Source organism: Myxocyprinus asiaticus, chromosome 3 (genome assembly GCF_019703515.2).
Source record: "Myxocyprinus asiaticus isolate MX2 ecotype Aquarium Trade chromosome 3, UBuf_Myxa_2, whole genome shotgun sequence".
NCBI classification, from domain to species: Eukaryota; Metazoa; Chordata; class Actinopteri; order Cypriniformes; family Catostomidae; genus Myxocyprinus; species Myxocyprinus asiaticus.
The window spans coordinates 53,350,835-53,363,262 of NC_059346.1; the positions used below are offsets into that span (position 1 = coordinate 53,350,835).

The following is a 12,428-nucleotide window of genomic DNA, read 5'->3' on the forward strand; positions in this document are numbered from 1 at the left end:
TAAATAAAATGAACAATTGGGAACCATACAATACATACACCAGCTTTCTGATGCGCATGCAGCAGCTAGTGAGACAATTCACTTCCAGCACATGCACGATCAGCACTGGTGACCCCCAGGGATGTGTGCTCTCCCCACTACTCTTCTCCCTCTACACAAATGACTGCACCACCAAGGACCCCTATGTCAAGCTCCTGAAGTTTGCAGACAACACCACTGTCTTCGGCCTCATCCAAGATGCCGATGAGTCTGCATACAGAAGGGAGGTTAAACAGCTGGCTGCCTGGTGCAGTTAAAACAACTTGGAGCTGAACACGCTCAAAATAGTGGAGATGATTGTGGACTTTAGGAGGAACACCCTGACATTGACCCCCCTCACCATTCTAAACAGCACTGTGGCAGCAGTGGAGTCATTCAGGTTCCTGGGCACTACCATCTCACAGGACCTGAAATGGAAGACCCACATTGACTCCATTGTGAAAAAGGCCCAGCAGAGGTTGTACTTCGCCAGTTGTAGAAATTCAACCTGCCACAGGCGCTGCTGATACAGTTCTACCCAGCGGTCATTGAGTCTGTCCTCTGCACTTCAATAACTGTCTGGTTTGGTTCAGCTACCAAACTGGATATCAGAAGACTACAAAGGACAGTTCGGACTACTGAGAGGAATATTGGTTGCCCCCTGCCCCCCCCCCCTTCAAGAACTGTACACTTCCAGAGTGAGGAAAAAGGCTGGAAAAATCACTCTGGACCCCACTCACCCTGCCCACTACCTTTTTGAACTGTTGCCTTCTGGACGACATTACAGAACTCTGAGCACCAGAACTGTCAGGCACAGGAACAGTTTTTTTCCCTCAGGCTATCCATCTCATGAACAGTTAAAACTGCCCCATTTAGCAATAATTATGTGCAATACACAGCTAAGTCTATTATATTTATCCAACATATCTCTTCTGCCATACATTCCCTTGAAATGTATATAACAGATTTGTATATTGTACATACATTCATACACACAGTTACATTCAAAAAGTATTTTGATTACTGAAGAGATTACTTTGCATTTTATTGTCATTTGTTTCATTTAATATTTAGTCCTTTCAGATGGAAAACATTTATACATATAAATGATGCGATCCAAAGTGCATTTGAACAGCGGTGAAACACTTTCTTATGATGTGTTACATTCATACGAGCAGACAGAGAAGTAAGTTTGAAGTAAGTTTGGAGCAGAAGAAATAGAAATAAACCTTGTGTAAACTGTCAGCTTTACGCTAAGATAAAATGCTATTTCTAGCCATTTTACATGCACGTTACCAGGCAAGATCTTATTTTTTTAACAAGAAAATTCACGTTAGATCATAATTTCTTTCTTTAAGACCTTTGATATTAGGGCAAAAATCGTATTCTTGATAATAATTTTTGTATTGTTTTCCTGTATAAATATGTCTTATTGTGTATTTCTATATGTGCTTATATTTTCTATTCACTTTTTAATTTTTTTTTTTCTATTATCTATGTCTTGTTGCTGTATTGTTTGTGCACTGGAAGCTCCTGTCACCAAGACAAATTCCTTGTATGTGTAAGCATACTTGGCAATAAAACTAATTCTGATTCTGATACAACTAACTTGGCTCTAAGCCTAGGGCCTCAAAATCCCGTGGGCCCCCCCGGTCAGACTGTGAAATGTTCTAGAGGAAAGTTCTGTGTTTTGTGGATCTGATTGGCCTTGTGTTCTTTGGGGACCCGCATCCAGATGTATCAGAAGTAATGCTGCATAATATGTTCAGCACATTTGGTCCAATCAACTCTATGTAGGTATTTATAGAGACCTTGTGCTGCCTGCAGTGTGCTTATTAAAGGAATATTTTAAGTTAAGCTCAGTCGACAGCATTTGTGGCATAAAGGTGATTTCCACAAAAAATGGTTTTGACTCAACTCTTCTTTTCTTTAAAAAAAGATAAAAGAAAAGAAACATCGAGGTCACAGTGAGGCACTTATAATGGAAGTGAATGGAGGTTTTAAAGGCAGAAATATGAAGCTTATCATTTGATAAAAACACTTACTTTAATTCTTCTGTTAAAACTTGTGTCTTACTTGAACTTTAAAGATGTTTACATCATCGTTTACTGGGGATACATGGTAAAGTTGTAAAACTGGATATAACTTTACACAGAAAAGATTAGACTAAAATCGTGTGAACACACACATTGTTTATGTCTTGTGCTATACTTTTGAAACAGCAAGTATTTTAACGTTTACGTATAGTCAGATAGGCCTACTGTAACTGTTACTTTAAAAAGTGATAAAAATGTTTGTATTGAGTAAGTACCGTTACACAAAGTAGTCACAGTGTTTTTGAAAGATTTGAATTGTCTGTGCGGGACAAGGACGATTTGGGTTTCATTTGGATTTAAACTATTTTTTGTTATAGTTCATTATGAAAGGCACCGTGAAAAGTGGATCAGTGTTCTTCTCCTGGATGCCTGTTTTGTGATGATATTGTAGTGTAATGATTTTGCCAGTAGATGACAGTGTTAAACTAGGTTTTGTCAGGTTCAGCTTCATCCTTGGCTGCATCCAAAAATGTAGGCAGCTGACTTGCCACCAACTCAGTTAACAGCTTATCCGGCAGCATCTTTGAATGAATGGAACTCTCAAAGAAACTGGTCTCAGAGCAGTTTGAAAAGGAACTCATTTTCATCCCACCTCCATATACAGCCCAAGGCCTAATGACCTTGACACTAGGCATTTAGCCTACTTTATTCAGTATGTTGCCATTTGGCAAATTTTAAATGTAGTCTCAGTACAGTTACACGTGTTCATATGAAGATAAAGGTACATTTGTAATCAAAGTACACGTTGCTACACCTCAGGCTTTGGTAATCACAGCAGGAATGCTGATGAAATATCAGCCAGATTATTGAAACACTACTGTGTAATATGTGGATATGAAATGTGGCCTTTAATTAAAGGTACTGAAATATTTTATGATATTTCTCAGATTTTGGATTGCTTATTAACAGTTAAGTGGATCTAAAATCTTATTTTAATCTTATTCTGTGCAACATATAATCTGCAATAAAAATAAAATAAAAAAATCACAGTTTTAAGGCAACTTCTCAGCAGTCTCCCAGTGCAACCAGTTTCACTGGATAACTTGCATATTCTTAGGTTATTGCTCTAATGTTATTAACATTACAGTAGATTCCACCTATTCTGCCAATTGCACTCTTCACTTGTTTGTGTAATGTACTGTATAATATATCATTGTATTGTTAGTATATTCTGTATATTGAATGCTGTATGTATATATTGTATGCAATGATATGTCACAAAAAACTGATTGATATTGATACTGTATGCAATTTTTGATTTTTGGTGCTACCCACCAAGTCATATTCCTTGTAAGTGTAACTTGGCCTATAAACTTGAATTCGGAGTCTCATTTCACATAAACTGCAATGTTGCACAATGTAAGCTGCTGTTTAGTGATTTCCAGTGAAATTATTTACCCAATATCTGGATCAGGCTTCTGCATCTAGACTACAGTCTGGCCGAACAGGTCAAGGTTGTGCCTTTTGAAATACGATCATCAAATCAGATTTGCTTGCATATCAGAAAGTTGTTCTAAAGTGCAACAATGGTTATCAACTGCATGGAGGGTGCCAATAAAAAGTGAGGAATCTGTCTGTCTGTCTGTTTGTCTATCTATCTATGACCCATCTAGCAACAACTAGAACACTTTAGAAACCACTTACTGTAGAATCACTCTGATAAACACTTAAAGGAATATTCCAGGTTCAATACAAATTACACTCAATCAACAGCATTTGTGGCATAATGATGATTACCACAAAAAAATATTCTACTCATTCCTCTTTTCTTAAAAAAAAAAAAAAATAAAAAAAAAAAAAAAAGAAGCAAAAATCGAGGTTATGCACTTGGAACCAGTGTTGGGTAAGTTACTCTAAAAAAGTAATTAATTATTAACTACTAATTACATCTTCTACAGTGTAATTAGATTACTGTACTAATTACTCTGTCTGAAAAGTAATTGCATTACTTATTACTAATTACTTTCTAAAACCCTTATCAACCTCGACCAGATGAAAAATACAAGGATAGACGTGAAACTGTTTTTTTAATTCTTTCAAATAAATAATATAAAATCAAATAAATTATTCATGAACTGGCCAAAGAATTTAAGGGGGCTGCATTAAATTAGAAAACATTTTGCATTATACATTTTAACATTAGACATTAAATTTCAATTTTAAATTCACTTTTGTTTTATATAGAATTGTTCCATAGTCTATACAGGATTTAACACAATTACATCAGAAGTAACTGTAATTAATTACTGAACAATTAAGAGTAATCCCTTACTTAATTTTTTTCAATGAAAAAGTAATTTAATTAAAGTAATTAATTACTTAGTAATGCATTACACCCAACACTGCTTGGAACCCATGGAAGTGCATGGGGCTGATTTTTGGAGGGTTTAAAGGCAGAAATGTGAAGCTTATAATTGTATAAAAGCACTTCAATTCTTCAGTTAAAACTTATGTATTATTTGAGCCGTAAAGTTGTTTAAATTGACGTTTTTATGGTCGTATTAGGGGTTACAACGTTACGTTGTCATGGCAACAACGTTGTATAATTAGATATACATTTAAACATAAAAGGTTAGCAAGCAATTTTATCACACTAAAATCATGTTTAACATCTTGTGGCTATACTTTTGAAACAGTGAACATTAACGTTAACAGACTGTAAAAGTAAAAAAAAAAAAAAAAGAGGGACAAGTCGAAATTTATTTTTGTGGGGTTATCAATATTATGCCACAGATGCTGTCGACTGAGTCTAACTTGTGTTGAACCAAGATTATTCCTTTAAAACACCATGGCAACCACCCAGGGCCCCCTAGCAACCACATATTTTACCACATCTCACGATTGAAAGTTAAAAGTTGACTTGACGAATTTTCAATTTCTAGTTCATATATATGTTTACACTCCATATTCCATACATTAATTTTCCCTTCATCAAATGTCCAAATCGTCATTGTTAAAATGCTGTTTTAGTCTTAACAAACCCAACGACAGTGGATTAGTCCACATAGAAAACACGTGGGTAAAACGAACGATCAAATCATTGGGTACACCTTCGTATTTATTTGCATGCGTGACTCCGCCCCGAGCAAAAGCGCGCAATATGATTGGTCCCACTGATGCAGCGTGAGCTGTTGCATCGGTGATGTGAAAGGTCGACGTCCAAACGTAACCCCAAACGCATCACACCACTGTGATGTTGCTGTCAAAGAGGCTGGAACTACAGAGCCCTCACCAGTATGGCGCTATATAGCCTGTTCGTCACCGCCGGAGGGGAGAAATGTTTCAGTTAGGAGGGAATTCATTCACTCGATCTTAAACGTCTGTATAAACGTATCAGAATTGCTAGCAGACTCTTTTCACACGGTGAGTACATAAGCTTATTACTGACACCGGCCGCCTGTTAGTGGCCGATCATACCGAATGCGTACTTACGCTTAAAAAACAAACAAACAAAAAAATAAATAGACGCAACGAATAGAGCAAAACGCAGGTGTTTCGAGACGCGTTTTTAACAGTTCTTTTCAACTTGACACGAAGGGTAAAAGAGATGTGCTCTAATGTAGATGGTTTAAACGGAGTGTTACACATGGTGTGTGCTGATGCTCCCAGACTCGTTGATCAGGTTCATCAGGCTGGATGAGGTGTGCATGGTTATATTTTCACATGTGTCAGCCCTACAGGTGAGGTGCTAAATCAAGGAATGCTGATCTGATGGGTTCATATGGAGATCAAGCTAGATACTGCATAAAATTCAAGAGTGTTACCCTTTCTAAAAGCATTGTGGCAGTACCATGGCACTTTTATATGTGCCATGTTACTGAATTCTTACCATATCCATGAACCATGCCATTTACTCCGTGGTGCTTTGGTGTATAAATACTATGGTATTTCCATGGTACCATGTCCAAAAATCCTGACTTTTCCATGGTGACATGTCCAAAAACATTTTAGGACCATGGCACCTGTGAAGAAAAAGTACCCACCAAAAATCTCCAAAGAAACCCGTGGTATTACCATGGTACATTTTCATTAGCATACACTTATCTCTTTTATCCATAATGGATGACAGAATTTTGATAACTGGTGTTTTACATACTGTTCCTGTACAACCTGATAAAGCAACTTCCAACATGCTTTACTGGTGTATCCTGGTAGACCCACAAATTAGCCTATGTGAACTTACATATCTATCTGTCATGTGGTACTCACTAACAAAAAAGTACTTTAAAGTACCATGATACTATCATGATTCTTTGGACATGTACCATGGCATCATAGTATTCTTTGTATTACCTTGGAGTTCCGTGTAGGCTTAAGTGCCATCATGCTTGAGTAGAATCATGAGCTGTGTCTCATTTCGAAGGCTGCATGCTAGGTAGGACACGTCCTTTTAAGGCTGCAGTATACCAAGCGTCCTCCTTTAAAGAAGCCTCCTTTAAACGAGACGGCCTTCGTAGGACAAATGGAAATGGAAGGTAACATGGTTGCTATGACAGCACGCCACTCTTTAACAAGCGCGAGTGCTTTGAGTGAGAAGGGAACAAAGTCCCTTTAGAAGTGAATGTATGAGGTAAGTATCAATACAGACTTCCCGATTTGATCCAATTCCAATTTACTAGCTCTTGATTCGATTGCGATATATTGATACAATTTGATTAGATTTGGATTTATTTGGGTATATTTCAGTTATGATGTCCAAACTGAAACATTAAGGAGCCAAATGGCTGTTTTTAGTCACAAAATCACAGAATTGCTCGATTTAGATAGAAAGCCGAAGAAAAGGAAGACAGCTGATAACCCAGTAATCAAGGTTTAATATACAGTATATATATATATATATATATATATATATATGAGAAGATAAGTTTGCATTCCTTTTTTTCTCATAAGTGTTCACACCCCTTTCTTAATTTATTCAAATATAAGAGATAAAATATTTTTTTTTAATTTAGTACTATTCAGAATCTACATTACAGATGTTTACAGAAAGTATCGTATGCATATAGTAGTGTGTTGTCCTCTTGAGCATCAATGAATGTTTGCAACTTGTGTAATAGTTGTGTACAAGTCCCTCAATTTTCCTAAGTGTCAAAAGCTTGATCTCATATATATATATATTTAAATTGTTTTACAATATTGCTTTAGTCTTTCTTTACTGTTACCAGATGGCCCAGACACAGAGACTACAAGAGTGCAAATTGAATGAAATCCCAGATATAGTTTATTGTGCTACTCCATTCCCAATCAATAATTACCAGAAGAAAAAAAAACTGGTACACAATACGTGACTTAATTATAAAGAAGCCCAAAAATACACATTGGACTCTTATTTTGAAATGTCTGCACTCCCCGTTGTGAGCTCACTGACGGCTGATTTGCTGAGAAAGTGAATCTGATTCAAACTATTAACCTGAGCTCCTGAGTTCAAACCCTCAGATATTTTCAGGTGATTCATGAAAAAGACCCGGTTCAAAAGAGTAATTTGGTCACGACTCTCTCGCGCTGGGTTTGTTGTTGTTTGCGTGCGGTGCAGCGAGCTCATCAGAAACAGAGCAGGTGAAAAGCGGCACAAGACACACTGGTGCATGCTCTGAAGGTGTATTCAATAACTCACAAGATGATGTCTGAAAAAACTGCATATGAACGCACACAACTCGACTGTCGCCAGTGGAGACTAGGTTTTAATTTATTGTCGCAATCAATTCTTTTTGGTTGCATTTGTAACCATTTTAGTCGCAATCTGGAGCCCTGATATGGAAAAAAAAAAAATTTTAAATAAATAATAATTAGCACAACCAAAACTGCAGGAAATTACATTTTATAGTTAAAGATCGTTCTTTGGATTTTACAAATCGATGTTCAAATGAATGTTGTGATTAATTAGAACATTTATATTTTTACCCTGCTCTAGGAATTACCATCTTGTACCATCACTGTATTATGGCACCTAGTATTTTTTGTAATGGTTGTTATAGTGGGTTTGCTTAAAGTTCAGTTCCTTTTTAAGTTGGTCTCTGACGCTGCATCAGTAGCTGACGCTATGGCATCTCCTCCCACGAGTGAGGATCTCTGAAGCCCGTATAGAAACAAGCCAAGGTATTGGCAGATGGCGCTTGTTGCTCCGCCCCTTATGCGCAAGTCAGTACGGGCATATAAACCAGAGTACAGCCCCATTTCATCAGAATTTTTCTTCTGTAGGGTCGCAATTACATCTCCCGTACTCTGCGAGCCCGACTCATCGCTTTGGCGTCTTGATATGCAATTCTAAACAGTGAGGGGATAATTTTCCATCTCCCTGTTGTGCCTCCGACGATAAGCGTATCTGTTGCACTATATTTTATTTGTGATTGTATTAAACTATATTGTGTTTTTTTTTTTTTTTTTTTTTTTTTTTTTAGCTAAAGAAAGTAAAAGAGCAGCATGCTTAACGCATCTTTTTCAAGATGGTGCAAGTGTTTACTTTAGCGATTTTCCTCTGTCAGGCACACATGCTGTTTTGTTTGGTTGGGCCGAGCCCACGCTGAAGCAGCGCTTGCTGAGATTGATTGTGTTTATTGCAAGCGCATGAAGCTTAAAACGCTTCGCTCTCAGCTTGTTTTCTTAAGAAAGTTGACACCAGTCCCCTCTCCTCCTGATATCTGACCTCTGCAGCTGCAGAGGGTCTGAATGATTGAGGGAAGCGAGGACAGGATAAAGAGTATTGAGAGTTTGAGGATTATTTGTCGCCATCTTAGGCTTCGCAACCCTCTGAGACTGAGTTGCTTGAAGTTCTCACTCAAACCTCGACTGAATGTATGGTTTTCGTTGCATTGGTGTGCCTCCGAGTTTCGCCACCAGTGCCCTAATTTCCAGGCCTGCATGAGCAGCTTATGACATGGTGCTCTTTCTATTCAGGGAGAGTTCCGGTCCTTGTTTCTACTGCCTTCACACTGTTGGTTTGTGCCGTGTCACAAATTTGGCACTCTGGCCACAATGATCTCTGCCCTGGATATCGGCAGGTCTATGGGTGGCCTGGTGTCTGTGGAGTGCGACATCTCGAGACAGGACTGTCTCGGCCTGTTTTTACTGTTGTTGGCGGCATGCCAGAAGACTGCCTTGTCGGAACTCGGAGAATTAAGGCATGTATGGTGGTTTTTTTCTGGTCCTGGGAAAAAATGCTTGGCAGCCCTCTTGCCTTCCCCACCATCTCAAGCCAGGAATGAGTGTGTGGTGTGAGGCAGGTCAATTCATTGCCTGTCTTTGCTGTTGATAGCGACATGCCCGAAGATTACCATGTTGCAAAACAACAATTTAGACGTACGGTGTTTTCTTCCGGCCCTCTAGATGAGCTGAAAATATAAAAACCTCTGTGTCTCCAATGCAGCCCTCTGACTTTCCCTGCCATTTTAAGCCAGAAATGAGTTTGTGGCGTAACTAACGTATGTCACTTTGATGCCTTTTTTTTTTTTTTTTTTTTTTTTTTGTTGGTGGCGACGTGCCAGAAGGCTGACATGTCGCAACACAAACAATGGATCTCATTACGTATACGTGTAGCCTGCAGAGTAGTTTATTCTGTGTTCACAGGACAGCACTCTCGCTTTCCCTGCCACTGTCAGCCTGAAATGAGAACATGATTTTTAGTCTGCCCTTACTACTGTTGCGACGTGCCAGAAGGTTGCGACGTGTCAACATGTTTCAGACCTCGTTGCGGCTGCACAAGGCTGATAATCTTTAAACAAATCAGCCGGGCTGGGCAGCTGCCCCCTGAGGTTGGGTGATGTGCTGACAGTCAAAGAAGAGCCCCTGTGTCCATCGGCCTTCAGTGGCTTTCCGTCTTCCACATGCAAAACATGTCTTGATGTGGAAAGAGGTACACTCCTCTCTCAACAAAGGTTCCATAGAAAATGTTGCATGTTATCCAGTGTGCAACATCCAGAAAGGCTTCTACAGCCATTACTTTCTGGTCTCCAAGAAAGATGGAGGGCAACAGCCCATAGTGTACTTGCGGCGCTTGAACCGGAAACTCAAAATCTCTATTCAAGATGGTTACTCGTAGACAAATTTTGTCTCATATCTGTCCGTTCGACTATGTAGTTTGTGTTGGTGTACCTGAAAGACGTGTACTTTCGAGGGTGCAGTGTTTCAATACAAAGGTCCTTCCCTTCAGCCTTTCCCTGGCTGCCCGCTCATTTACCAAATGTGTCGATGTGGCACTGGCTCTGCTGTGGCTGAGCAGTGTCCACTTATTAAACTACATTGAAGAATGGCTGCTATTAGTGCAATCAGAGGAGTTACCGTGCAAGCACAGTGATCTGTTGCTAATGCACTTGGAGCATTTGGGCTTCAAAGAGTATCTTGAGATTCCTTTTTTTTTTTTTTTTTTTTTTGTTGTTTTTTTCTCCCCGATTTGGAATGCCCAATTCCCAATATGCTGTAAGTCCTCGTGGTGGCGTAGTGACTCGCCTTAATCCGGGTGGCGGAGGACGAATCTCAGTTGCCTCCGCATCTGAGACAGTCAGTCTGTGCATCTTATCACGTGGCTTGTTGAGCACGTTACCTAGGAGACATAGCGCGTGTGGAGGCTTCACGCTATTCTCCACGGCATCCATGCACAACTCACCATGCGCCCCACCACGAGGAGGTTACCCCATGTGACTCTACCCTCCTAGCAACCAGGCCAATTTGGTTGCTTAGGAGACCTGACTGGAGTCACTCAGCATGCCCTGGATTCGAACTCACAACTCCAGGGGTGGTGAGATTCTTCTTTCTTGAAAATGAAACTCTACCTCGGTGACTATGCTGACTCCCGAGTGCAGTCTATTTTCCAATGCTTTACGAAGTTCAAGGTGGGAGTAGCTCTGCCGCTGCGTGAATTCCAGCAGGTGTTGGGGTTGATGGCCAGTGTTTCCGCCGTCCCCTCTCTGGGGTTACTGCACACGAGGCCTCTCTAGTGCTGGGTCAACTCAAGGGTGAATTGTCATTGTGACAATCAGCTGTATAGCCATGCTTGCAATTTAGATATCACCTTTTGTTTAATCAGATGGGTTTTGCGATTGGCCAAGTTGTCAGACGCAAAGTTGTCATGATGGATGCGACCAGCTCTGGCCGGAGTGCCCTGTGTGATGGTCGTTCGTTGTGCCAAGTCACATGGCATATACATCGCCTAGAGCTGCTTGCAGTAATCTTGGCTTTGGAAGCCTATTGAGCCCACATGCAAGGCTTTCACATTCTGGTCCGTACAGACAGGACAGTGGTTGTGGCATTCAGAAATCACCATGGGGGAGATAATTTGCACCCAATGTTGGCTCTGGTGTGTCGTCTCCTCTAGAGGGAAAGCATCTCCTGTCTATATGTGCGATGCACATCCCCAGTCGCCTGAACTGCGTGGCAGACTTGCTCTTGTGTCAGTGGGTCAGACTGGGGGAATGGAGACTTTATCCTCAGATAGTTCAGAGGATTTGGGAGGTTTTTAGGGAAACTGAGGTGGATCTGAGGTGGACAACGCATTTTTGCCTTCAGTTCTTCATGACACAAGCTGCACTGGACGTGGGTGCTCTAGCTCACAAATGGCCAGCAAAATGCAAGTATGAGTTCCCTCCTGTCTGCTTGCTACATCAAGTGTTATGAAAGGTTTGGGAAGACAGGGAAACCATGCTGTTGTTTTCCAGAGCTGGCACCTTTTCGTTGGCTGGTGTTCTTCCCAAGGCTATATCCTAGCACGTTGCCCTGTGCTGGCAGTTCTCCACTTTTTACAGAAGCGTTTGAATGCAGGACTCTCTCCATGCTCAAAGTCTGTGTTGCTGCCATAGCGGCGGGACATGACCATTTGGGTGGTTTGTCACTAAGCAATCACTCTTTGATCAGCAAATTCTTAAGGGCTGATACTCTCTTGCCCCGCTACTCTCCCAGTCTGGGACTAAGTGCTGGTTTTGGAAGCACTAATGGGTCCCCATTTCAGCCGTTAGACGTGGTATGCTTGCAAACACTCATGTTGAAGACTGTGCTGCTGCTTGCATATTTAGTAAAATATGTTGGGGACCTACAGGCCCTCTCAGTCAAAGGCTGTTTTTTAGAGGTTGGACTGAGCTTGTCAAAGGCAGTCATAAAGCCAAGAGAAAGTTATGTGCCCAAGGTTTTGGCCACTACCTTCATGGCTCCGGTTGTTACTCTGCTAGTGTTCTCTCCTCCTCCTTTATCCTTCCTTTTATGTCATATTCTCTTAGCAGATCATTGGAAAATACCTGATTAATTACAATTATTCAAGAAATGTTTATTGGGGGGCCTGGGTAGCTCAGCGAGTAAAGACACTGACTACCACCCCTGGAGTCACAAGTT

General features: G+C 40.4%; 1 protein-coding gene across 5 annotated transcripts in view; it reads left to right on the top strand.

Annotated features, from left to right (window-relative positions):
• Positions 1-5,303: 5,303 nt before the first annotated feature.
• Positions 5,304-12,428, top strand: part of LOC127430727 (acetyl-CoA carboxylase) — a 94,034-nt gene continuing 86,909 nt past the window's right edge. For all 5 annotated transcript variants that reach the window (XM_051680733.1, XM_051680742.1, XM_051680751.1 and 2 more), the window contains exon 1: positions 5,304-5,477. The gene's annotated coding sequence lies outside the window, so the exon portion shown is untranslated. The remainder of the gene's footprint in view (positions 5,478-12,428) is intronic.